General features: G+C 40.1%; 1 long non-coding RNA gene across 1 annotated transcript; it reads right to left on the bottom strand.

The window, feature by feature from the left end:
* Positions 1-26,864, bottom strand: LOC146593334 (uncharacterized). The gene is made up of 4 exons (XR_014896425.1): positions 26,644-26,864; positions 7,121-7,248; positions 6,526-6,633; positions 1-2,050 (listed from the first exon to the last, which is right to left on the bottom strand). It is a non-coding gene; the product is annotated as an uncharacterized LOC146593334 (long non-coding RNA).
* Between the last annotated feature and the right edge of the window lie 365 nt (positions 26,865-27,229).

The following is a 27,229-nucleotide window of genomic DNA, read 5'->3' as shown; positions in this document are numbered from 1 at the left end:
TTTGGGAAAGTAACAAAATTTAATACAAGAGCCTCACTCCTACGTTGTCCATAGGTATCTTCACTGGGAGTGATTTGGTGTAGTCCTCAAATAGCAGGATGGGCAAAAGTGGCACTCAGTGGCTCATGCATGTCCTAACAAAAACTTGGTTCTCAAAAGAAGGAATAATTTGGCTTATGGTCTTATATTCTATATATTTTTGTGATTTTGTCTTGGAAGTCCACAGATAAATGAAACTGATTGATAGGGAAGTTAAAAAAGACGTGGAGAATATCTCCAAGAATACAAAGAGGATTTTTTTCAGTTACTTATGTATGATATGGAAATTGAGTATAAACCTGTAAAAATAGCTGCAGGCACAATATAGAAGATTGAACAAAAGTGAATCGGGCCAGATTTTACAGCCAGAGTATATACAGAATAATGACAAAAACAGAAAAAAAAAGATTTTTCCTAACCTCCARTGAAAATAGTCAGCGGCAACCCTGCAGACAGTAATTGACTGTGCCTCTACCGCYGGCCAAAAAAGAACGGGAACTGATCTGAGCTAGTAGTTAAGCTGTGTGGACAAACTGGGTTTCAGTGCTTGAGCTCAGTCCCTAGCTGTCTTTTGCTTAGTAATGAAAGCGTACCTATTTTATAAACAGTCTTTCTCTATATTCCAGGAAGGAGGGATGTGAGCGTCAGCAAGCTGATGGCCCAGTAAGGTGCATAACGCAGCAGCAAGTTCAGACAACTGCACCCTCAGACATGACATAACCTGAACTAATGCAATTATTGCTGCCTAAAAAAGATTAGGACTGATCGGAAAACCACGCTACAGCGAATCAAGCCACATCCAGCAGGCAGGCAGGTGTTTCCCATGATGTGTCTCAGCGTGCCAGTCGTGCGGACTAGGGGGAGTTGCTAGGGTGCTCCGTGGCTCCCGTAAYGTTTGGGTACGTTTCCCTCACAGATCCGGGATGCAGGAGAGGCGACATACGCACCCTAGTATCTCTCTCACRTGCAATTCAGAGAAAACAAGTCAGGCATCTGAACCCAGAAACTGGCAAGCTGCATTTTCGAGGCAGATCTTCTGAAATTACTGGAACACATCGCTGTAGTTTAGATGCTTTTAAAACTTTATATTAAGCTAAAGCTGCTTATTGTAATTATTAACAATACTTATTGTTATTATTGCTGTGTTTGGCAGGAAGGAAAGTTGTGAGGAGCTGAGCCTTTAAAAACAGCATTGAGTRCATTGGAGCCAGCTGTTTTGTGGTGCAGAGGCTCATTTTATCCAGTAATGATCAATGGGAAATCAGACACTGATGGCTGGAGACCCCGTCAGGTTCCTCACTTCCRAACACCTACCACACGCACTCCCGTCCACTGCGCCCTTGGTGGTTCCCCCCGGCCGTTGCTCCTGTTGGCCAGCGCTGTCAGACCCAGAACTCTCCGTGCTTGTGGATTTGTGCATTTTTCTTTCTMCCAAGGGGTGATATGAGGGTAAAGCCTCGTTAGACAGAGATGCGTGCCACAAAAATATCTACTGACTCCTCCACAGTCAGAAACCAAGAGTCCCAAGGCAAGTCAGTCTATAAACCCTCCCATTTACTCCATTTACCCACTCACCTCCTAGCTGCATTCCCCACTATAAGGATGGTCGAGCTCTCCTGTTGCCCTGGCTATTCAGTTTGCGCTTCGCATCCTGCCAATTATCATGTGCATAGACCAAAATCAGTCACACCGCAGGCAGCCTCATGGTTAGAGTTTTCATACTCATTCAATTTTCTAATGGGAAGTGGATTTGAAAGTTCTGAAGTTTCTTCTTTTGACCAAAAATCCATAGGGTTTTCTTCAAAAGATCATAAAGAAAATTTTCAGTACTCTTAAAGGAAAATCAGTAATATCATAATGAAAATACTATTGTCTGTTATCTTGCATGACAAGGACTGGGAAGTCACTACACTGAACAAGCTGAAAATACATTCTTAAGAAGAGAAGTAGGCTCAAAATGTACTCATCCATGCTGTTTGCAAGCAGAAAATGACCCTGATCYATCACGAGGCTAGAAAAAAGAGAAAAGGTTTCATATCTCTGTTCTTCTTGATTTTGGGGGGTTAGATATTTGTTCAGTCTTTTTTTTTAATGAAATTGTAATTTGTAATTTGCTCTTGTAATTCTGAAGGAAATTTTCTGGAAATGTGAGTACAATTAYGTTAGATGAAACAGACCTTAGCAGCAAAGAAGAACAATGGATTTAAGCTTCTGAAATGTATAGAGGCGTGTTCATGAACCAAACTGCAAAGTCTCACCCCTTCAATCACCAATTAATTGATGTTGCTACTATTTTTTTTGTGTTATCATAACACAGAATAACAAATATTCTGTGTATTTTAGAGAGCAAGCACAACTAGGCAGTTATTAACCAGTGTTTCCGTGTCTAAATCTGAGACAAAGATAAACAAAACTGCTAGAAAATCTCATATCTTGAAGCTGCAATTCTGCAGATTTCAGTATCAAGGGAAATAACCAAACTGCAACAGCAGAAAGCTGCTGTGTATATGTATGCGTACATACATGTATTTTTATAGCTATAGAAATGTTTTCAATTCAGCCTGACTGGACGATATCAAAGAAAGGATGTTTTTCAAGTTRTTTATAAACTCATGGTGCTAATGATTCATTTTAGTCAAGTGACTATGATGCTGCATTTCATAACAAAATAAATGTTTAGTATAGCACCCAATGTTCCTATTCCAGCCAAATTGTCTCTCCRTAGGAAATACTAACTTCTGTTTCTGGGAATTACCTTTGTGAGGCTAATTTTATGGGGAAAAAAAAGGAAGAAAATGAAAATGAATGTTTAGTAAAAAAAAAAATCACGAACATCTGTAATATATTTTAACATAAAAATCTTAGATCCCAAACTGATGACCAGAAACTATGATTTGCACCTACTAACCAAAGTAAAAGAAAGCCAGAGAGAACAGTCAGAGATTGTACTACCCAGTATGAATCATAAGATCAGAATACAGCCTTGTGTGAACAGCAAATATTTTAAATGGGGAATTCTGAAGGCTCAATTCTGGTTCTTTATATTAAACAACAAAAGCATTTGAAATGTGGGTTTCCCTTGCTCAATTTAATTCATTTTCAGACAGCATCTCAAAACCTGGTCCAGTACAAGAGTACCTAGTCATCACAGTAATCAGAGAATCAGCYTTTACTCACCGGTTGTTTTTTAAAGAATTTTGCAAACCAAACGTACCTCCCAGATAGCATTTCCTATTACTCTACTCACATTTCAGAGATGTGAGTCAAAGCACTTACAGTTGGGGAAGGGGTTCAAAGTCTTGCTCTGGTAAGCTAGAAAGCACTTTTTCAGCTTTATCTGACATATATTAAATAAGAAAAGTAGCTATGTAGTATAGGAGGAATGTAAAGTGTTATGATAAAGAACAGTAAAGATATGTAATAGGCACTGTATTTTAAAATCAAATTTTACACAAGGGAAGACTGTTGTTGACATTCGAGTTCAACAGAAAGGCTTGCACAACCATTAAYGAGAATTAGTGCTAGGGCAAATGTATGTAAGACAAACCATTCTTAGTAYAGGCTCAGAAACCACCTTCAGCAACAGCTCAATTTTATGTATAGCTAGAATATGAGGGGAGTAGCCACTTTGTATTTGGGCAGAACTGCAAATGCATGCACAGATCAAATAAAATGCTGTAAAGYCTGGCTGCAGAAACTTATGAAACTTGACCAAGAGCCTCATGTTTTAGTCCTGTTTGTTTTAGAAGAGAAGGCATATTTCCTGACTCAGGAAAGATGGAAGTGAAAGAGAACGTAATCCAATTTTCCTCCCAGCATGTAGTCACCCAATTTTCCCTGAGAAGCCTCTGTCAAAAAAATCTTGATAACTCTCCAAGAAACTCATTTAGTGCATGTTTAACTTCTGAACAGGATGATGGGGTGATGGGAATTGAAGGACTGGACCACCATCTGTGCYTGGTCAAGTGACAGGGATATGCCTAACCTCATCATATCAGCTGACATGGTTTGCCCCAAAATCATGCTATAATGACAGGTAGCTGATCTATGTCACAGCATTTCTGCTGGAGAGAGGGAAGGTGTAGGGATAYCCAGCCTCCAAGGACTGTACGAAATGTGGCAGGGAAGCAGGAGAGAGGAGCAAATGAAGTTCTGAAGGACCTTAATCTTCCTCACCCTCATACCTGATACATGGAAGAGTGACCATTAWTTAACGAATGAGAGGCCAGTGCGATAGATGTATTCACACGTATATAGGAGAGAGTAAACTSGGATAATTGGACTTTTAGTATATCTATCCAGTCCAGCTTTTTTGTTTGTTTGTTTGTTTTGGATGTTCCACTGTTATTTCCCTTTGATGCTCATTTCCACTTTGGGGTCTTTAATCCTCTGYGTATTCCTCTCTGCCTTAAATTCATCAGGATCTTTAAAAAATCCAAATGATTTTCTTAGAAGTTCAAAGAAATAAGATAAATGCAGGTAGCTGAGCTGCTATATGAACCTATGTAATCACATATTATAGAATCAGGTTAGTTGTATCCTATGTGACACAAAGATTTGTAGCTCTGAGTTAACATRTTATCTTCATTTTCTTGCAGTCTGGGATGCAGGATAAGAACTACAAGGAGGACAGATTGTAAAGTCACATATTTGATGATAGTTAAAATGTACGGTGGACATATTATTTCCTTAAAATACAAAGTCCATATTTTAATCATTCGCAAAGTATGTTGTGAATGTCAATTGAATTTGACAAATCTGAACTATGCATTCATTTCTGACTATTTCCCTTTGGCCTGTTACAGAATTAGTGATCTTAGTTCTGAAGGTGTCACTTGTCATTTTGAGTATCTTTGTATGATTCAGTCCTACTTGGCTAGTAGCACAGTCTAGTCTTTCATTTGTCATGTGTATTTATCCACTACAGTCAAAGAAACCTAGTCCTATTCCTGATATTCATGCAACTTTCAGATATTTGGGCTTAGACCTGAATGCTGTAAGTTCATGGACATCATAGTTAACGGAATTGATTGAAGATTGAATTTAATGATTTAGCAAAATTTAATAAAGGTTGTCTGCAGTGTCCGTGTGTCCATAAACTTCTCCCATGAAATCTTTTGGCAGTGACATATGGGCTACTGCGTTCAAATGTAGTATCTTCGATACTCTTCTGGGACCCGATTCGCTTTGCCATACTCTGTTTGTAGTAGCTATCTACATCCATAAARGCTGGTGGACACTGTTAACAGTTCAGCGTGAGAGTACTTTGCACTCATTTGTACCATTTCCTGGTATAACTCGGAAAATTTTACTCAGGCAAAACACACTTTGCAACTTTTCATCCAGAACAAGCCGCATCAGCTCAGCTTTTCCGCCTATGCTTTAGGTAGCGTCTCAGTGTCAGCAGGCATTATGTAGCCAAATGCTATTAGCATTAAACCTAGTTGATATTACTTCAAAGTATGACTAAYGGCATTGTGACAAATTTGTCAGAACTTACCTGGACGGCATATTATTTGGATATGGGGATATTTTAACCATAATTTGCTTAGCATCAAACCAGAAATAAGTAAAAACTCTATTTAAAAAAAATCCTCCTTGTATGTACTAGATCTCTGAGACTTATYCTGGTGCCATGTATTTATAGCATGAAGCAAACAGTAGGATTGGTAGTAATACTGCAAGGAAGCTATGGTRTGATTTTACAGCCATTTCTACCTGAAAGGCTTTGTCATTTTTATCATCTGCCTGGATGGTATATTAAGAATCCTCTCACATGGATTCTATTTTTGTAAATAACTTTCCCTTTCAGAGAAAATATAAATACATATAATTCAATAATAATTAGATCGTTTTACAAAAGCTTTTTTGTCAACTGTCAAATTACTTGCAAACAACCTTCCATATGGTTCTACCACATTTCAGTAACCAAATAGCTTTGATTCAGAAAATCATTTCAAAATATTTTTTGTTCATGTGCAAGCAACTGCATTAGGAATTAATTTCCATAGCCAGAGCAGATGTAGCATCAAGCTGAGCTCCTTTCTTCAGGGGCTCTTCCTTGCAGCACTGACTGTGCACACCCAGGTATGGAGAATAAAGAGAAAAAGGAAAGAATTTCACTTTTTCTTTCTTTTCTTCAAATCTATACCACACTATTGATATGCATACCAGCACACAGCCACACAGAGAAGTAAGGCATAGGTAGACTAAGGCTCCTGCAGATCAGGATAGTGGTTATTCGAACTGAATTCTTTGTAAAGAAAAGGGTGTYCTCTATCAAATGTTATCCATCCTACACCTCATATAGGACCTGTAAAATAGGCCCATGATGAGAGTGATGAGGAGGAAAGTAGGGAGGGGGRGGTTCACTACAGTTCCTGCCATCTGGTGACACCTCACTGAAGGCTAAAGATAAGAAATGAGAGAGATTATTGTGAACTTTCTTTATCCTGTAGAGTTAGGAGGATGTTTACTTCCACTTACCTGGTGGCTACATATCAGAAATTTCTCTRTATCTGACTGGAAGCAAACAGACTTCTTTATGATGTTTTTGTCACATCACTTTGTAAGTATATGCCATCTCCATGGAGYCTGAGAAGCAAACAGATGTGACTATTTTGTCCAACAGATGAGCTAAAGAAAGAAGACATCAAAGCAGGAAGATAGCATTCCTCCCTATACAGATACACATTTACCAARCAGCAGAGGAGAGAGCAAGGCAGTGAAAGTTGTGATGAAGAGTAGCAACTGATTAAAGTTAAAACAGTTTTAACAAAGGGAATGAACAGGACTGAGAATGAGAAGAATGCAGGAGGAACTGTCTCAGAGATAAAACAGCTYACATTAGTCCTGATTCTTATGGGGAGATAGACAAATGTGGCCTCTGTAAGCCAAAAGTATGCTAAGGAGGACAGAAGAAAGGGCAGAAGAAAGGACAGGGAAGGGGAAGAGGAATCAAAAGCAGAAGAGGAGGGGGAAGGCAAGGGATATGACTTTTATTTTATCAGCTTTCTTTCATACAACTTTTGTGTAGCCTGATAAAAAATGGGACATGAGAGGGAAAAGGTTGGACACCTACTGTTGGAATCCTTGTTCCCAAGACAGTTGTCCCTGTTTGTCCACTGATAATCTAATGCAAAAGGGATGCATACGCCAGTCAACTGGTCTGGCTAGGCTCCACTAACAGCTCTAAGAGATCCACATGCTCTTAGAATATAAAAAAAAAAGTGAATTCTGGTTTCTTCAATCTATACAACATCTCTTTTCTTCTGTCAGTCTTCTGTCAGTGTGCTAACCACCCAGCATCTCCTGTCAACATGCTAACCAGCTAAATGTGGACAGTTATGTCAAATAAAGGTAATCATGGGTTTGACCAAATCTCACTTTTCTTTTCTTTCTTTTCTTTTTCTTTTCTTTCCCTCCCCCTCCCCCAAGGCACTTAGGCAGTATTTGAGTGTCAGTCTTCCTTGGTTTGAATCACAACAGTGTTTTAGATGACAGATAGATACCCATTTCCTAGCAACAGCAATTTGAGCATTTGCAGGTGATTAAAACCAAGAATCCAAGGAACTTTCAGCCATTTAGTGAGGTTCCTGGTGAATGTAGATGTCCAAGGGATTAGCCCAGAAATAAAGTAGCTTTTTAGGAAATTCCAGCAGATTTTTCAGACTAGATCCCACTCAATATTTTTTATCAGCTGATACCTTAAATGAAGCAATTCTACCACTTAAAGAAGAAGCCTAATTCCCTTGCTCTTTCACCCCCCACATCTACTACGTGAGAATCATCTCCAGCTTTGGAGCTCAGCATCACCCATGCAAATGCTAGGTAAATTTTCTGTAGCTGCATTTGCAGACTGAAGTTCAGCAGTCTGGCCCTATAACAATTAATWAGAATGTGGCTGGGATAACTGTGTTCCTTCTCCCATAACCATGAACCAGTGATTATTTCAAAGTCATACTTTGTAGTGTGATTCGCATTACTTCAGGACTAGGCAGAATTCACCTTATTTGACACATTTTAGTGCTGTTGCAATAGCTGATAACACACAAGAGGGGGAGGAAGGGGAAGAGGGAGAGAAAGGCACGCCAGGGAATGAGCAGCAAGTGCTTGCACAAACCTTTCTTTCAGTTCAAATATGTAAAGTGAGATAAATGGTCAAACTGCAGACATACTGTACTCAGCAGGAGCCAAAAAYTGCTCCCTGGATTGGCAGCTCCAGAAGCCATCAGCACCGGATCCTCTCGGCAATTACCAGCTCGGAAATGTCCTTCCATTGATTGTGACAGACGTAAACCAGCTGCGTTGCAATAGCAAGAGAACAGAGGGAGGAAGAGGCAGACGGCAGGACACAAACAGTACCAAACACTGGGACCAGCTGCAGCCTGCAGGTCACACTTCCATGTCAACAAAAAATGTTATTTAATATTTGCCAAACACTGAAGTAATTCATCACAAGGTATAAGTGGACCTATAATGTCTGAAATCGCCTGTTGAAGATTAACTGAACGTATCGCATTTCCAATGTGATGACCTAAATGGGAAACAAAATAGTCTGAACCTTGCAGGCAAGGCACTTATTCATTCTCCGCAGTAGCAGAGTTCCCATGCTGGTCAGTCCCAGCCACGCAGCTTGGAAAATCCTTATGCCAGGATATTTGTATGCAGAAAGGACAGTGCTAAAACGGGACAGTGCCAGCCTGTCAGGATGCAGCCCAGTACGAGCGTCTGATCAAATGTGTGCAGCTGCCTTCATCTAATCTCAAGTCTGTATAAGACAGAATTGCTGTGAATCACCAGCTGAGAGCGGAAGAGGTTGATTATTGTTTAAACACAGAGATAAGCTGGCAATGAACTGTACATTTCTGGCGGGTGCCTCTAAAAATATCTGCTTTCCCTCTGCGGACAGTMTTCAAACGGACATCAGGCTTCCTGCCTGTAAAAGGTGGCACTTCCAAGAGAAACAGAGTCACAGCAAGCTGCCTGTACTGAAACACCGTAGTTGGTTTGCATCATTTCGAGTTATTRCAACAGAACAAAGGAAAACCCTTAAAATACACAGAACTGAGGGAAGTCCCACAAGAACTTTATTGAAAGAAGAAATTACTCCACGTGTCCCTAAGTGGAGATGAAAAGAAGGCTGGAAATGTCTTGTAATTTTGGGGTTATYACTTTTTAGTACATTGGACTGAACATATAACTGTTTCGAATGCATCTAAAAACAGGAAAAAGGCTCATTCAAGCAGAAGAGTCATCCACCAAATGTAATGACTTCTATTGCAGTACCACCCTTTGTATTGCCCCTTCGCTGCAGTTTCCTACTGAAGGCATGAAGAAGCTGTAAGCTAGTGAGTTATGCACATTCCCGTAGTTACTATGTTATAACTAACCCATAGAGTATTTCTATAATATAATATTTCACAGGATTTCCTCAATAATTGCTTCAGGATCTACCCAGGACTGTTGTGCAAAAGCCGTAAGTATGCCTCTAGAGAACTGAGTAATTACAAGAGGTTTTAAATAACACAATTAAGTGTTTAAAATAATAAAACATATCAAGGTCACACAGTGATGAGAAAGTACAGCATGCAGCGTTCTCCCTCTTTCCACAACACTCTTCCTGGAACTGTACAGCGCTCRTTACTTGGGCTTTCCGGAGAAGCATTCTGCACATCATAAAGGGCAGAATTAAATTCCTTTTTATTCTTTTTTTCTTTCTTTTTTTTTTTTTGGTGGGGACTCCAGAAGCATGTGTTCACTGCTGCTACTAACACCCGAGCTTGTGCATAACTTCCTTCGCACTTTGACGGTGTTAGTGTTGTTCTGCAGGCCCAGCTTCCAGTCAAGGCCAATAAAATTCTGTTCCAGTCTTCTGTCCTCTAATTTTTCCCATTCCACTTCTCTCTGTCATTTTCCACTCCAGTTATCCTTCTTCAAAATTTCCTTTCCTGCTGCTTACCCCCATTTTTTCTCCCCTACCTCAATAATTCCAGTTCTGCTAACCATTTCTGGAGTATATCAACCATTTCATTATTTTTGTTTCATAGAAGTTACATTTTTACTTTAACAGACATGATTTAAGTGCTGCTTTAAAAGATTTTGAGACACTAAAACTTTGTCATTAAAGAAGACATATTTTTCACATATAAATACTTTACAAGTACAATAATATTTCACAGACTATCTTTCATAAAACCCAAATTAACATGCAATATGCAATTACCAGTTCTATAATTACCAGTATTATTTCACACAGTCAGAGTAGACCCCAATAACCCACTTTCACTCTCTTCCAGTAATTCTCCCTGCTATAGTCAAAGGTATTTTTGCTGGAAGCACTGAAGACTCGTGATCCTCTAATTCTTTATGAAAATGTTTTAAAAATGCAGAATTTATATATCACAGTAGCAATTCTTCCTCAGACTGCAGTGATGGGATTCATCTTTCCCTACTGCTTGCACCTAAATCTTAGATGGATAAGCCTGAATTCAAGGGAAAGAAAGAGGCAAAACAAAAGTCAATATTTAAGCAAAATATTTCAGCTGACCTAAACAATTTTATTTAGGAAAGATTTCTCAGTAAATTTATAAATGATCTGTTTGTCCTGAAAATAAAGTTCAATGTTGATAATTTGAAGGTCCACCTATAGTTTTAGCCTCCATACAGACATAGTTAGCACTACCAGGAAAATGTTGCCAGAACCATTTCCTCAAAATGAGAAAGGAGAAGGACATGCCTATTCTGATTTTCTCTTTCATTCTTTGCAATAATTTTCAATAGTTCTCTCATTTTTCCAAGAGCAATACCAAGGCTTGTCAATACACATGTACCTGAAACTGAAACCTAATGAGCAAGAACTGATGGATATGCAGCCAGCAAAATTTCAGGTTCCCTTCTGATGAAATTCCATCTTTCAACACCTTTTTTAATAGTTAATTTTGCACGGGAGTGATGGGGAAGGTGGAGAAGAACATTCTCTGTTATATTGTCAATCAAAATCTCACCAGCAATTTGGTTGTTTTTAATTGGATTTCACATAAAACTGAAAGAAGCACATCCCTCCCTTTTTTTTCCTGAGTAGTCAGTATAGTACAGCTTCTCTAGCCGTACTATCCGTTACACTTATGCTTTCGGGGTAATGCAGCTTGTCTGGCTCTATTTAAAAGAATCCAGTTTAGCCACAGTGCCGACTACTTCTGCTCCAGAAGTCAGATATATTACTTAATAAGTGAAGGGGTGAAGCAACAAGCTTGACAAGAAACTTCCGAGTGATGTCATCGGGACAAGGACTCGACCCAGCATGATCACAGCAAGAGAAACCACCGGGGAAGAGAGAAAGCTCCCCGGGGAAGACGTGGGGATTGTTATAGTCGAACCTTTCAGCATGATGGGCAGGAACAGACCAGAGAAGGACTTTGCCCTGCCTGGAGGAGATGTGAACTTCTGATCGTTAATAAACCAAGGATGACTGACAACTGATGAAATCAATTTCCTTTATCACAGCTGGTGGTCTCACAATTAGCAAAGCTTAGGGCAATTATGGGACTTAAATCTCTTCCCTTCTAGGTTTTGTGGGTTTATTTAGGTATTACTTTACATTACCATATTACTCTAGCACTTTTCATGCTAAAATGAATTTTCAGGCTGCGTGCTGGGGTCTCAGTCCTTCAATGCAATCTGTACAGTCAAACCACAGGAGAGCACCAAGCCTCTGGGACTTTTCTTACAGGTAAGAGAGCTCCATCAATGCGTCCAGCCCCAGGATTAGGGCATCAGGACTGCCCTAGGGGCACAGCCACATCCGCAGAGGGTGGCTAAAGAAGCCAGCTGTTGCCCAGGAAAGTGACTGCAAGCTGAAAGAAGGGATTAACCTCTGAATTTTTAAAGGTGAAAGGAGATTTTTAGTTGACAAAGAGAATGGGTAGGGCATTAACTTCAGGGAGTGCAGTATAGCACCTTATGAAATYAATGAATACTAGCAAAGGGGTAAGAAAATCTTCCTGGGTGATACCTATTATAAGATCAGAGCCAGTCTTTCTAGTTTGMAGCACAACCCCCCACCCCCCAAAAAACTTGCCAACAACAACAACACAGTTAATCTTGATTTGTCCCTTTTGGAAATGTGAAGGGATAAACAGGTGATACGTCATCCTAGGGACTCCACATACTTCAACACCATGAAAGAATATATAACATTATTTGTCTTGTTTGCACTGTGGTGATGCGCACCTGCAGTGTCCTCAGAGCCTTACTGTGCCATACACACAACTAATGAAAGCTAGTCCTCTCCCCAACCCCCACAAAGGCATTTTTAATGGAAATAAACAAGACAGACAAAAGGTGGGAAGAGAAACCACAAATACTAAGAGCTCAAGTGTCCTTGTTTGCAGAGAGGCAGAAAGAAACTCAGCAGAAGGGGGAGGAAAGTTGATGACAAGTCTGTCCACACACTCCTACCTAGGTATACTCTTGCTCAGCCCTACCAGGAGCCTTTCCCAGGTCTCAACCCACTTCTGAAATTGGGAAGTCAGGTCTTTTCATCAAAAATGGAGCAATCAATCATCCTTCCTTTCTATTAAAAGATGGAGTAGAAGGAGTGTCCACTTTTATCCAAAAACTTAGCAGTTAGGGCTCACTTCTGGTTTGTGGGAGCTGAAGGAGAGTAGGAAGAAATGGAAGGAAAAATCTACCTTGCCTTGAAGATACTCCTTTCATGCCATTATCAAAATTCACAGAAAAGTAAATACATGTGAACATAGGCCAGTACTTTGGACTTGCTCAGAGGTAAGGAGATGTGTGCAGTGGTCTCTGCTTCAGGAGCCATCTAGGGAGCATCCAGGACTTGAGGCTCTCCCATGTCCTCACKGTTCCCAGCTGGTTGCTCAGATGCCTCCTCACTGAGGGTGTGTTGGCAGATTGGCTCAGAYAGAAGTGCCCAAAAGTTCGGCAAATGTAGAGTGTCCTAACACTCATGTTCTCTCGTGAACCTACACCATAGTCTTTCTGGTCCCCACTTGCAAAACAGGAATAAAAGACTTCTTTAGCCCCCATCAATGTAAATACATGAAAGACATAAGCTGCTCAGATTCCATATTAAGGAATCTATTTTGTATTAAGGAATTTCTATTCTGGCAGTATTACTTTAGCAAAAAGGACCTATTACTAATTTTTAGACGCTCTTTTTAAATGCTGAAGTGTGTGCATGAACATATTTTAGGAGAAAACTCAGCATACGTTATACTTTTAAAAGGCCAGATCCTTTTCTGTGTTGAGTTTTTAAAACTTCCTCAAAATGCAATAACGTCCCCTTGTCCCCCACCCTCTCTGGACTTTTATCCAAAATGTCCATCATGTGCCTAATGAAAGTGTTGTGTTATGATTACCATAGCAACTACAATCCAACAGCTGCCTTAACATTTCATCTTCTGCTCATTTTAAAATGCTTCCTTTTTGCCAAAGAAAACTTTTCTCAGTTATTTAATTTTTTTTACTACACACTGTTCACTCCGCTTGCAAAATAAACATTTAGAAAAAAAAATCAACGGAAACTGCCTTGGTTTCTAACCACATATTTTGCTAATTGCTTTTATGCTTCTCTCAAGTCATTTTAAATGTTTCTGAGGCTGCACACTAAAAAGCTTAYACTTTGTTTTGTAGATAAACTAATGGTTATGCACTACTGTGTAGAGCCACCGCAGATTGCCAGGAGCCACATCCAGCCCACAAAYGCAAGGAGAGTCACTCAGCCCTACCCAGCCTCCTAATGGGGGGCACCAACCATTTTCTCACTCTCCCAGTCACTTAGATCTAACTGCCTGGCTTGGCTCACTTTTTGTCTCACATTTTGCTTCTCATTCTTCTATCCATGCGTTCAACTCTGAGCTCTATTATACTTGCTTCCCGTGGACCTTCTCCTACTTTTGTAACTTCTATCTTTTGAGTAGCTTGGGAAAGAGGACAGTAGGAGAACATGGTTAAACACTTTGTCTCGCTCTGGCCCTGACAGAGGGAAAGGTTATGTGTGGTGAGGCACCTGGTTGGCAAGGAAGTCCTGGAGGCAGRATTTTGGAGATGCTGAAGAGAGTGCAGCAGGCCCCACTCAGTGACACAGCCAATGCGGTCCAGCATTTAAAGTTTCTCTGTTTCATGTATACACAGGAATAAGAAAAAACATACTGGTTCTAAGCATATACAGATTAGCTCTGCTAGCTGATAGTCCATTTTGCTATTATTCRTTTCACAAACAACAATCAGCTCTTAATTAGCTAAACTAGTCACCCTTTCCTTTTTCAACAGACAGAGCTTTCCCTCAAGCACTATGCAAGGCAGTCCAGGATGTGCAGGAAAGCACATTCTCTGTGTTTCTGCAGCATCTAAAGTCAGCAACCAATCTGTGCCTCRTCAACCTCTAAAATCATTGCTTTTAGATCCTTTCCCATCCTAGCCTCAGGTAGCACGGTGCCAGGAGAGTGTRGGCTGAACGTGTGGTGGAGCATGGAGATGGGCACAGGACATCATTGAAAACAGACTGATTCAAAGTCCCAACTGGTCGGGTTGTCATGCAGCTTGGCAGAGGAGGGAGAGGCAGRATGTATGTGTGTTGAGGGGATTTTTCACAGAATCATAGAATCAGTAAGGTTGGAAGGGACCTCYGGAGATCATCTAGTCCAACCTCCCTGTTCAGCAGAGTCACCTAGAGCATGTCAGACAGGGTTGCATCCAGGCAGGCCTTGAAGATCTCCAGAGAAGGAGACTCCACAAGCTCTCTGGGCAACCCGTGCCAGTGCTCTGTCACTCTCACAGGGAAGAAATTCCCCCTCACGCTCAGGCAGAACTGCCTGTGCTTCAATTTCTGCCCATTGCCTCTTGTCCTGTCACACGGGACAACTGAAAAGAGTTTGTACGTGTCCTCCTTGACACCCTCCCTTCAGGTACTTACACACATTGATAAGATCCCCCCTCAGTCTTCTCTTCCCCAGGCTGAAGAGGCCCAGCTCTCGCAGCTGACAATTTTGACACTGGTAAAAATAAGAATAAACTCAGAGCCATGTGGATGGAGAGGGATTAGGGTTTAACGTGAGTAAAACAGAGGGAATGAGCACATGGGTCTGAAAGCTTCAAACTGTTCTTTAGCTATTTTTTTTTTCAATTATCAGATAAAAAGACAAACTAAAATTAACAATCCTTATCTAGAATACATGTATGTTTAAGGAAGAAGGAAAACCTTCAGAAGCAGTCAGCTTCCTGTCTTGTGCTTTTGAAATCTAGCTGATGGCTCACAGAACAGATCTCAAATACGTATATATATAAAATCCACACAGCTAAAAGTCGTCTATTTTAAAAGACAAGTGTTTGCTCACATGAGGAACATTGCACTCAAGTGTTCAGTCTTTGCAATCCATATGGATTTCATCAGCTTGTTTGCCAGGAATTTAGGAAAAACAAACTTTATTCATGTTCCTTAGAGAAATGAATTCAGTTCGTGGTCTGTGCAATAAGAAATACAGCTTGGGAACAAGAAAACCCAGGACATTCCTGGAACTGGAAGGTCRCAGAGCCAAAAGTATAGATCCACTTAATATACGAAATGAATGACTAGCAGGGGCATCTTCATCAGCATTTGAAGTATGGGATTTCAGCTTAGAAAGTGATTTCTTGTCACATTCTGTAAAGGGCACTCAGATGTAAAGTGCTTTCACAAGTTGCCCTGCACGCTGGATACTTCTTTTGCTCTGAGAAGAGGATAACTCCAAACCTCAAGTTCCCATTTCTGCTCTTTGTTTGGCTTGAGAAATCTGGGAATCCTTTCTTTCTGAACAGTCCCTCAGTTGCAACAGCAGGTCAGACATTAGGCACATGTTTTGTACATTAGGCACTGGATGAAAAAGAGGAATCACTCTTGAAGCAGAGACCTGAGCGCCCATATTCTCACCCTGCCCCAGTCTCCTGGCCACCACAGTAGGACCATACCCCTTCTCTCCTGACCTCATTTGGGTCTCAGGGTTCCTGCTGTCCTGGCTGTATGTGAACAGGCTTGGRCACTATCCCATCTCCCTGGCCTCACTCTGGAGAACCCCACAGGGACATTTCAGAAGATGTCATGGAAATGACTGAATCTTCCAAGACCTGGCTTTTTAATTTCTCAAGTTGACATTATGGCCAGGTCTTTGGTAAAATCAAAAAGAGCTCCACACAGTGATGATACAAGAAGAGGCAAGCTAACAAGTATTAGAGAAAAGAGTTCCAGAAAGAGGGGGAGGGAGCTGCCAAGACTAACACCCTGTAATAACAGCAAAGACAGATCAGACTGTTTCAGAAGGTTTTAATTTCAGCACAAGCCTCTGAAGAAGACATCTTGTTTCATAAATGGAAGCATCACCATGGGCAGCTATGTTTTGAACTGAAGTCGACGTTGTCATCAGGTGCTCCAAGACTATATACCAAACAGTATCCCTCAAGAGATACTGCTGGGCTATTAACCCTAAATGCTGCTTGTGAACCCCAAAGGGTCTTAGAGAGGAGACCCAGACACTCCACTCATTTTGGCCGAGCAAAATTGTCTGAAGACAGTAAGTACTTCTGGTGTCTCTGCAAGCATTGGAGTACTTTATGCTGCTGAATAAAATGYAGTAAATGAGTACACTCCTAGTCTTAAGGACCCACAGTTTCTTAGTTGTGGAAGGGAATAATAACACCACCAGCTAACAAGGGTGTTATTGATTGATCYGTGGCCCTGAGGCCATGTGGCAATGATGAGTTTGTATCTACAGTGCTTAGCGTTGCCCCTTTCTGGCAGACTTTTATTCGCTAATGGGGATGGTCCAACAGAAATTGGGGTGAGCTACCAAGGAAGCAATGCAACTGGCCAGGAGTGCAATGCATGGATTCACTCCTTGTTTCTCCTTTCTTTCAYGATATAGATTTGCCCCAAGAGGTGCAAGTGACTTGCTCTTCCAAAAGTAGGCACCTACTGTCACCTACAATGTACTTTAAATGTCTAAATACTATTCAGAAGCTCTTTTTTTTTTCTGAATCTGTGAGGGTTTCTACTCCTGATAAAAACTTACTACATTTTTTTGTATCTTGAAATATTTCTAGGAAAAAAAACAGAATTCATCACATCTGATGTTAGATGTTTAGATATTGAGATGGTGTGAGAAAAACACCTTCAAATGAGAACATTTTCAACTATCTTAGCCCCCCCCCAACTTAAAAATAGGATATATCTATCTAGATATACCTAGAAATACCTGTACTCGATGGATAACTGAGGCYTGATGCCTAATGTTTAACAGCTAAATGAAATATAACCTACCCGGAATGATTCAATACCATGCRTATAAGGAATTTAATTGTATGTTCTTAAGTTTGATTCTTCCAAAGATGATGAAAAGCTATGGATCTCTACAMAATTTATTGATGTTTTGTTTTCTGCATCAGAAAGAACAGAAGGTTTCTGGAAGGTGTGTTAACATAGATTGCTACTGTAAACAAACATATTTATCTCCAGTGTGAAGACAGTACTTATTTTAAAAGTATTTTAAAAGTGTAATGCACAAAAGGTATACTTTGATTCAATCTCAAAGCAAAAGTTCATAATTATGCGGATTTTTTTTACTGTCTAAATTTAAATAGCCAAGTCTAAAAGTAGTGCATTGTTAATTTTTTGTGGTTGTGACATTATAATATGATAACTCACCAGTTTTTAAAAGAAACAGTATTAGTGTCCTGTTATATTGAATTTGTTATATTGGTTTGTTATATTGGTTTATTATATTGAATTAATGTTCCATTAGAACCCTTTCGGTAAGTAAAATGGCATTACTTGCTCATATAGCATTCTTGGCAAGCCTCATAAAAACATTTTTGATACTAAATTAATACTATGAGATAGATCTAGACAGTGATCTTACGTTTAGACCAGGACTACACACTTACTTCAAAATAGCAACAAAAACAGCAAAGAAAAGGAAATTAAAAAAAAGACAGTAACATTAGGTTCTTGCATCTAAAGGCATTTCTTCTGATAAATATTTCTATGTATATTTACTCAGGGGTAAACAGGATAGTACAATTTAGTCTCTTTTTCACACATTATTATGAAAAATATCTTGTGAAATCACAGCTATTCTTCAAATAATATTGAGAAAAGTTTTTTTGCAGCTGATCTGTTTTTTAGAAAATGAACCTGATTTTTTAGGAGGAGGTGTGCAGGGTCATGGTGGCCTGGCATTAGCACATTAAGCTGAGAAGAGAGGAGCTCTTCTTCCCTTCTATCCTCTGCTAGAAAGGCCCCAGCAATGTTTTCTCTGTCTCTTTCTGCTCTGAGCAGCGTGAAGGGACCGAATCACATGAGCAAATCCATGGTTACCCCTATTTAACATTCAAGCGATGACACTTGGCTTGCCTTCCTCGTGGCAACCAGCACCCTCAGACACTTTCAACTGTTTGGCTGTCCAGCTCTCAGCAAGTCTTCAGGTGGCGTTTGGGTACATGCTAAGAAAGTGAAAAATCCTGCATGCTATGGGTTAATTTTTATGCTGATGACTGTAGCTGTTTACTTTTTAAACAAATGCCTAATATACACTGCAACTGGCTGAGTGCACAGCCAAAAACAGACCACAGGAAATCTATGTGACAGCCAGGAAGGCAGAATTGTTAGCATGGTTCTGCATTACAGTTGAAAAAAAAAATATTGTGAGATCTGAGGAAGAAAAGTCGATGCTACAAAAAAACACCGCAAATGGCTATTTTCTAAGAAGAGACATCTATTAATAGCACAGGCATAAATAACTCTTTCCATTTTGTTTAAAGGATTATTGCGCTTTTCACCCCGTTTTTTTTAGCGGAAGTAAAGAAGACTTTGTAATGTCAAGCAAATAAACCAGCCTAACATAAAGTTCTCACTGGAGATAAGAAAACACAGGAGGCTATTTATTGCTATATTTTTACATTTTGTTTCTGTTCTCCTTTCATCTGCATTAACATAGTCATTAAACTGACAGGTGAGGGAGGGTCACAGTGTGTATTGTGCTATTGAAAGCCAGTCGTGTATAAGGGAGTATCAAATTATTTGTTTAGAGTGAGTTACTGCTTGATGTAGTTCCCCAGGGTCTAGATCCACCCATACACATAAAATAGTTACTTGTTTTTTTCAAGAAAGAGTAAACAGACATGATGTGTCTACTTCTGCTTTTTAAGGTGTAAACATCTGCAGCAAGTCTGAGGTTTGAATCTCCCTCCAGTTATAATGGTGAAAGGAGAGTTGCTTCGCAGAATACAGTCGAATTCCAGCAGTAAACAAAGAAAGAATAAGGCTCATTGTGCTTTTAATTTTGTTTCATGTAGGCAAAAGGAGAGAAAATTGATTTTAGTCTCAGCCTTTTTTTTTCTCATACATGTCACTGATGCATTTCCATCCCTCGGAGAGTTGGTGAATGTGGGAATACAGACTCTAATACAAAACACTTGGCCTGTTTTCAGTTCCTAACACATACTCCAGAGTTCATGTTATGGTTATCAGAAAGAATCTATGAAAAATGAAGCTGCACACAACTGCGGAGCATCAGCGTGGCTTAACCTTGTCAAGTGGGGATGAAACAGGAAGCGCTTTGTGACACTGACTGGCAGAAACACAAACTGATGAAGAAAACACGCTGCAGGAAAGAGGATCTTAGACGGTGAGTTAGAGCTCAGGACATTAACTAGAACTATATTCTACCAGGGCCGAGATCAGAGAAGCCTGACATACTTGTTAAATGTTTCATCAAAAGGATTAGTTCCAGCAGCTTTTTTTAACCTTTCCTACGGCACGATTTACCCGAAGGTGGCCGAGGGCAGCTGGGGTTGCCCTCTGAGATAACATTTTTAATTGTACAAATGCCATTTCTTAATGTCATAATCCCCAGGTTAATGCGGCCCAGGTCCCGCGCAGACGCGCTGAGGGCTGCCAGGAACACGGGGCCRTGGTCACACGTGCCAAAAACAGTTAAAATGGCCACGTTTCAGTGAGGACCTAACCAAACGTCATGGGTATTTTCCAGCATTTCGTCCGCGTGCTTTTGCACTCTATTAAACATTCCCAACTCATATAGAAAACAAAGAAAAAARAATATTCCTGTGCTGTATTGCTAAGGATCAACAGCCAAATATAGTCACTGTGTAGTGGGACAGCTCAGGGATGGGGCAAGAGAAAAAGGAAGGACAGAAAAGCAGAAAGGGAAAAATCCAAAAAAAAAAAAAAATTTGAGTACCACCAAGTCTTACATTTCACTGTCCTTTGGCAGTACAGACTAAAAAGAAATATATTTAAAAAGAAGAACCTTGACATATGCTGTTAAAGTTTCAGTGTACCGGCTAGATTTTAGCAGACGTCATATTTTCCACATGCAAAGAAGCTGTCTATTTGTTTGCAGTCAATGTACTCTGTCTTCACTTAGAACAAACATTTCTAAGAAAAGACGTTCACACCACATAGTTCAAAGCGTAAAGTTATCTTCACTTTTAAACACAACAGATGGTTTGCTCMGTGTGCTAAGCCATCACCTATACCTTCAGTTCCCACCTAGGGAAACATTCCTCACTGATGCAACCCAGGCCCATGAAGGTTGAGGTTCAATTAAGCAGATAAACTGGATCTGGGCTGGCTTTATGCAGGGCAAACATGGGTATTTCTGTATCATGCTTCCAGAATTTGCACTGTGGGACAGCATGGGTCAGAGATGTTCACGGGGGAACAAGGGTGTGGGAATGGGCAAAATGCTGGGTGCTGGGAAGGGAAGAGAACAGCGTGAAGAGAAGACAGCTCCAGCTGTGGGGTGAGAAGAGGGGGCAAGAAGGTGGATCAAGTTGGGCTACTCTCACAGGGCTTCAGAAAAGTTGGGAAACAACAATAATTGGCCATAATCCTGTTTCCTATTTTCGTAAGGTTTCCTGAATTGCTATTGATTGGTACACCTGCAGCAATTTGTAAAGAAAAATGCGTATTTGTGGAAGACATGTATAAAAAGGAGAGTTTTTTCTGCTAAATACTGTAAAGAGGGAATAAGGAGAGGAATAAGGAGAGGAAAGATTTTACACAGAAAGGAGTACTGACCGTTGCGGAGCCAAGCAACTCACCAAGAAAACTGGCAGAATTCAGAGGAGAAGGGGTTATTTAAAATAGGAACTGGGGAAACGCTAACAGGTGCTGGAGAGCACTCAGGTCAGATAAAGACATCTGCTAGCGATGTCAAGAGCACAAAGGTAACTCTGTATCTGGTAGTAAAGGGAAGGATAAAAATGACAACTGAACAGGAAATGGGAAAGACTGGGATTGGAGAGGTACCCCCCCTGCAAAGAAACAGGGTGTCAGATGGCAGAGTAAAATACACACAGACACACAAAACTGTGAATACAGATGCTTGCGAGAAGCCTTGAAAGGAGAAAAAAAAAAAAGAAAAAAAAAGAAACAGGTGCACTGGAATGGCTGGCACAGAGAGAGGATGAAAGCATAAAAGCATTTCTGAAACACCACTGAGTGGTAAATATTAAGGCAGCAGTATCCTGCCATTAAGCTTTATACATCAATATGAGATGTCTTTTCAAAAGACACTCTAGCTCCTATAGAAGCTACAGGCTTGATTTAAAAGCAGTGTTTGGGGACGTAGGGTCTGCATTGCACAGGAGATCTGATCAGCTATTCATAACGATCCTCTGACTAAAATATAGAAATGAACTGGTATAAAATATAACAGATGGACAGATCAACTTGCACAGATGAAGCAATCTGTATAAACAGTTCTGTGAGATTTTAAGTCATTGAAAGATGGTCTTTTCCTTTACCAAATGTGTGTCTACATTAAGTCAGCTTATGGTAAAACATATTGCAACATATGCACTCATTCATTTAAAGAAGTTACTGAAAAAAAGAGTTAAAATAAACTGTCAGGGCCTTTGTACTTTTGTTTAATACAAAACACACAGAACCTTTTCAGTTAATTGTGTGTTTGATCATCAATATCCTGTCTTTTGCAAGTAAATACTCCCACACAAGAAATGCAAATAAGGTTCTTTTGAGTATAGGAGCTTTCAACTACTTTCAGTTTATTTATCTAGAGTATTCCACATGCTGGTGTTCATCTTTCTCGTAATAGAGCTTAAAAACAATCATCAGCTTGATGAGCTTTAATAAAAGGCAATAAACAGAGCTAACAACGTAAATTGAAAGTAAACACATAGTACCAGTAGCATCATATAACGTGGTAAGATTTATGACAAAACTCTCTCAGGAAAAGTACTTGATTAGCTTTCTGTTCCAAAAACATCTATACTTAGGACACGTGTGAATTCACACTCCATCACCAAATTCTATTTTTTTTTTTTAATAAAAGACAAGCACTATTTTGCTCCTGGCTTCGCTACAAAGAAATATTTGTAAGCTAAAGGTGATTCCATTCCCACTAATTCAGTGGCAGAAAGAACAAAGTTCCCACACCAAAAGCTACAGACAGCTCAGCCCAGATCCCTTCTGTAGGTGATTTTTTTTCTGTCTTTTTCCATTGCCTATACAAGAAAAGCAACTGTCTTCCTAACTGAGACACCTCTTGTGACTTCGATTGCACTTAGGATAATGCCTCTGAGATTCTGGGTCTTGTGGATCTACAAAAGATGTGGGGTCTATCCCCAGTGGAGTTAGAACTGTCACTGCAGCACATGCAGAAATGCTCCTAATTCACATTAAAAAAGTGAGTCCCTTCCCATAGGTACACCTGGTGGGAGATCTTATTTAGGCACTGGAAATCATCCAGCCCTAACAGCTTGGCATTTGTGGCAGGCTGCACAAGGGAAATCTCGTAAGGACTCAAAAAGTGCCCCTGGCTGAGCTCCATCCTGCCATGTAAAGCTGCTACTACAACATGTCCCTTACATAATTGCTTCATGGATTCTTTATGTCTTTAAGGCTAAATCTGGATTTTCAACTTCTCTGTTTAGCCTCCCTGTCACCTTAGAGGTACCTAAGTGATAGTTTCTATAGTAAACTTCCTCTGGTACCTAAAATAGTAATGCCTTTCTCCTGGGCATACCCAGGACAACCTAAGTTTTGAGGTTTTCTGGAGAACTGGCACCTAGTTCACATCTAAAGACAGACAAAATTTCGAGATTAGACACTCCTCTGCCTGCAGAGGCCAATCTGAGAATTGTTTTTGTGCCATACCTTTCAATATCTCTAAAAATGATTTAGGCACCCAAGAACAAACCACAGGGAGATACATCCCTCCACTTGTAATTGATGGCCGGGAACCCTCTCCTGGAACTAGGTTATTAAACCAGCCATTTCTTACAAAAGAGGAAGGCCTCATATTTCTTGCACTGCCAGTGAGTACTTTAATCACTGGCCAGGATAAGACACACATCCTTTACTGGCCATTCTGAGAAAGGATGAATTGAAGTAATCAGCTCCAGGAGACGCTTCACAGCTATGGTTCCCAACACGCAGCGGGCTTTTTTTTTGCAACTTCCAAGAAAGCATTTTACTTTCAATAGCAGTGCCTAAATCACACTATCTCATAAATATTTCCTAATATCTAGCTAAGTTTCTCTACTCCATACCAACTTCTGAGGATCTCCTTTCTCTTCTAGTGCTTTAATTTCACTAGTGGTGAGGAGTTAAATTCCTTTAATCTAATGTCAGCAGTCCAAAAGACGTGTGCATAAACTAAGCTAGTCCTCTAGGCTCCCTCTACAGTCAATGGAGAGACATCGGTGTTTCCAGACGGTGACACATCTCTTGCCCCATTTAATATACCGAGTTGAATCCACTACTAAAAGGAACTTACACAAGGAACAAGATAAAATAAAATTGTCTAATATGGTACCACTGAGAAAAGTTCCTCAGTTTCTACCAGACTGTATCGGGAGGGTCTTTGAAGGCTTTATAGAAACCCTTAACACCAAGCAGGTGTAAATCAGTCAATCAGTTCCTGCGGTCAAAGCTAAGCAAACTATCTTCCAAGTCAGCGTTGCACAAGGCTTTCCAGTCACAAACAATGAATATCAGAAATGGCAAGAGCCTGTGCAATTCAGAGCCAAGCACTGACAACATTTGAAGTCGAGTTAAAAATACAACCACTGTCCAAATTCCAAACAAGGCAGGCAACAACTGCAGATGGTTATAGGGGATACAGTAGCAGTGATATACAAACACTTGCACAGCAAGACACTATCCAACTGCATGCTATCCCAGTTCAGTATGTTTCTTAGAATTTCTTGCAGACCATTATTTTATGTTCATTCTAAAAGTTATTTTAACCAAGCTGATAAACTCACATAAAACATAGTGTTTGACTGCCTCATTTCCACATTCATGTCATGTAGGCCTTTAATTCAAATGTTTCTTCAGCAGTCCTTGATAAATAACACAGGGCTCGTTCAGACTCTTGCTATAACCCCTCTACTCATAGTAAAGTTTTCCCCTAAATCAAGCATCAGCCATTTTCTAATGCCATGTAAGACAATCTCATATGCTGAATTCCTACTCATAGCAGGAGCAGTAGGATGGGGACTTCTGTGCCAAAGTCTGTGTGTGGAAGCCCTTCTGCAGCTTCAGAGCAAGATCTATCTTTCTTCAATATGTCTTGTTTCTTTACCCAACTTAAACAAAAGTTTGACGAACTTCTTATTAAAAACCTCTAGTGGTAGAATTCCATGGCCTCCTAGGCATTTTAGTTTAATCATTACTTGTCATCCTCTATGTTAAAAATATTTTTTGCCCAATTCTCTTTCACTGGAGCTTAAATATATAATTTCTTGTGGACAAGAAAAACATGTGATTCCTGTCGTTTTGAAAGAAATTATTTAAACTTTATTACCATTCTCCTCCCTTCCACTCCATCTTCTTCATTATGTTACGCTGGAAGTCAGCAAATAGCATTGTTAAATATGCATGGCTACATGTGCTAAAGGTGAAAGTTCTGTTCATGTTTTAAAGAGAAAGAAATCCTATTTTTATCTATGTGCTGTGGAATTTTTTGGGGAATTGTTGCAAGCTTCTCTGTATCACCCTGACCAGCCCTCAGGATGCCTCGACTTGCAGCTGGACATTGCATATGTTTGTTCATAGCAGAATTCCCCTTGTCCAAATACAAATATTTGAAATGTAGGCAACTAGTCTAAGCATATCACCCAGACTACCTCAAAATGAGGAGAAAGAAGAATCTCTGGAGAGTCATTAATACCTCCCCCCCATTTTAGAAATGTCTCTTGAATGGGGTGAATCCATGTCTCTTGAACACAGAGGGACCTCAAAGCATCCTTTAACTTGACTTTAACACAGAGCWGGAGATATCTTAATCTTAGTAACCATGTCTGGGATCACAAGCTATATATCTATGTGTCTGCTTCACCAAAAAATGTTGTGGCTTTCACGTACAGATTTTTCAGGAGACGAACTAAGAAAGTCGTAGTTACTTTTCAAATATTGTCCTACATGATCTTTCAGGATAGCAGCAAAGCAGCCATATCCTATCCATAGTGTGTTGGGAGACCATCCTGTTCCCAAATCTTCTTGCACAGCTTTTCAAACAGTGCTTGAATTTTGCAACGCTGGTGGCAATTCACATGGCCTACAGAACAAATATATGCTTTTGCAGGAGTTCATCACATAGACTTATCTGAAAAKCTTAGAGAAAAACTCAGGCTTTAAAAGCTAGAACATAAACCTATTTATTGGTCCTAAAATGTATTGCCTAAATGTGAGCCATAAGGTTGGAAAATATGTGGCCATATTGAGGTGTGTCTCGCTTTTCGTTATCTGCTGAGATCTTTCAAAGTCCAAGAAGATGGTGATGGGTAGSTAGCATGTTTCCCCAGATGATGTTTTGATACAGTTTCTGGCACTATCCCTTGCAATTTAATTTTTGGGGAAAGTGAGCCTTAAAGTGACAATCTATCCCTGAATAAAGATTAAGGGCTATGCTTTGTAGATGCACCAACTTTTTTTTCCTTCTTTATAGTTTTGAAAGCAGAGAGGAAAAGGCAGGCAGATGCATGTCATAAATAAACCTAGAGTGAACAAAAAGCAGATCTCCTGAGGAACTTGCTGTCTCAGGACTTGGAGCACAAAGAAATGAAGCAAGCACGACCCTTCGCAGAGGAAGTCCTTCACTTCCTCAAAAAGTTAGAATATGCAGAGAAAGCAAAACAGTTTCACAAGACAAAAGTATATGGGCTTCTAATCCCATGAAAGTAGTATACGCTCTATTGCAAATCCAGAGTCAACAGAGCTTTCCTTTAACACAGGCGCAGCACAGTTAAACCGCGGACCTAATACTGATAAGGTTGTTATCACTTAGGAATTCTTTCAAAAAGTGTCAGTATTTTTTTTAAAGGATTTAAACAGAGATTAAATATATATATATATCTTGWTCACTCTTTTTTTCTCCTAACTATTTTAATGGATTATAACACAGATGGATCTTCAGACCTGGGGGACAACAACAACAGCACGAAGAAAACYCGCAGGCATTTTAAAGCACTGACTGCTTTAAAAACTCCAAACCATAGTAACTGATATACTGTAAAGCCCCAGAAAGCAACAGGAAAATTTGGCAGTACTCACTATACMTTGCAATGAAAGGATGGTAGGATCTGCTTTATTTACTCTGTGTTAAGCACAATTGCTTTTTTTTTTTCTTTCCTTCTTCTTTCAGCAAATCTCCGACCAACAGAGCTGCAGCCGGGCACAGCATTAGGGACACGGAGGGGAGCCAGGCGTCCCCCCGCACCTTGGGCTGCCGCTGCTCGGCAGAGGGGCTGCGCATCAGCAGCAGCGAGGTGACAAGGAGATGACAGCTGGAGCTGGAAAGCGTCTGCAGGAGGAACCGCTCAGAGCAGTACAGCTCTGCCTACAAACATTTACTGATAAGYGCTGTCAGAGCTATGACGGGCTAGGGACATGAGCAAGGAAAAGTCTASAAGGAGACATCATATCTTTTACTGGACCCAACTAATATCACTGGGAAAAAAAATAAGGACAGGATTTCATGATCCAGAGACGAGCCAGTACATCTGAAAGCTCTCTGTTTTTTCAGGATTATCAGTGCATCTAACAAAAGACTTTGTGGGCCTCTGGCCACAAATCTTGCCTCATATACATTTCTGGATCAGCATTTTTAGCTATTACAATTCTAATCCAGCCTTTCAGAAAGCT

The sequence above is a fragment of the Rhea americana genome, unplaced genomic scaffold (assembly GCF_003343005.1).
Source record: "Rhea americana isolate MKP2758 unplaced genomic scaffold, rheAme1 scaffold_3, whole genome shotgun sequence".
NCBI classification, from domain to species: Eukaryota; Metazoa; Chordata; class Aves; order Rheiformes; family Rheidae; genus Rhea; species Rhea americana.
Note: the sequence above shows the minus strand (reverse complement) of the source record. Positions and strands in the feature narration are given on the sequence as shown.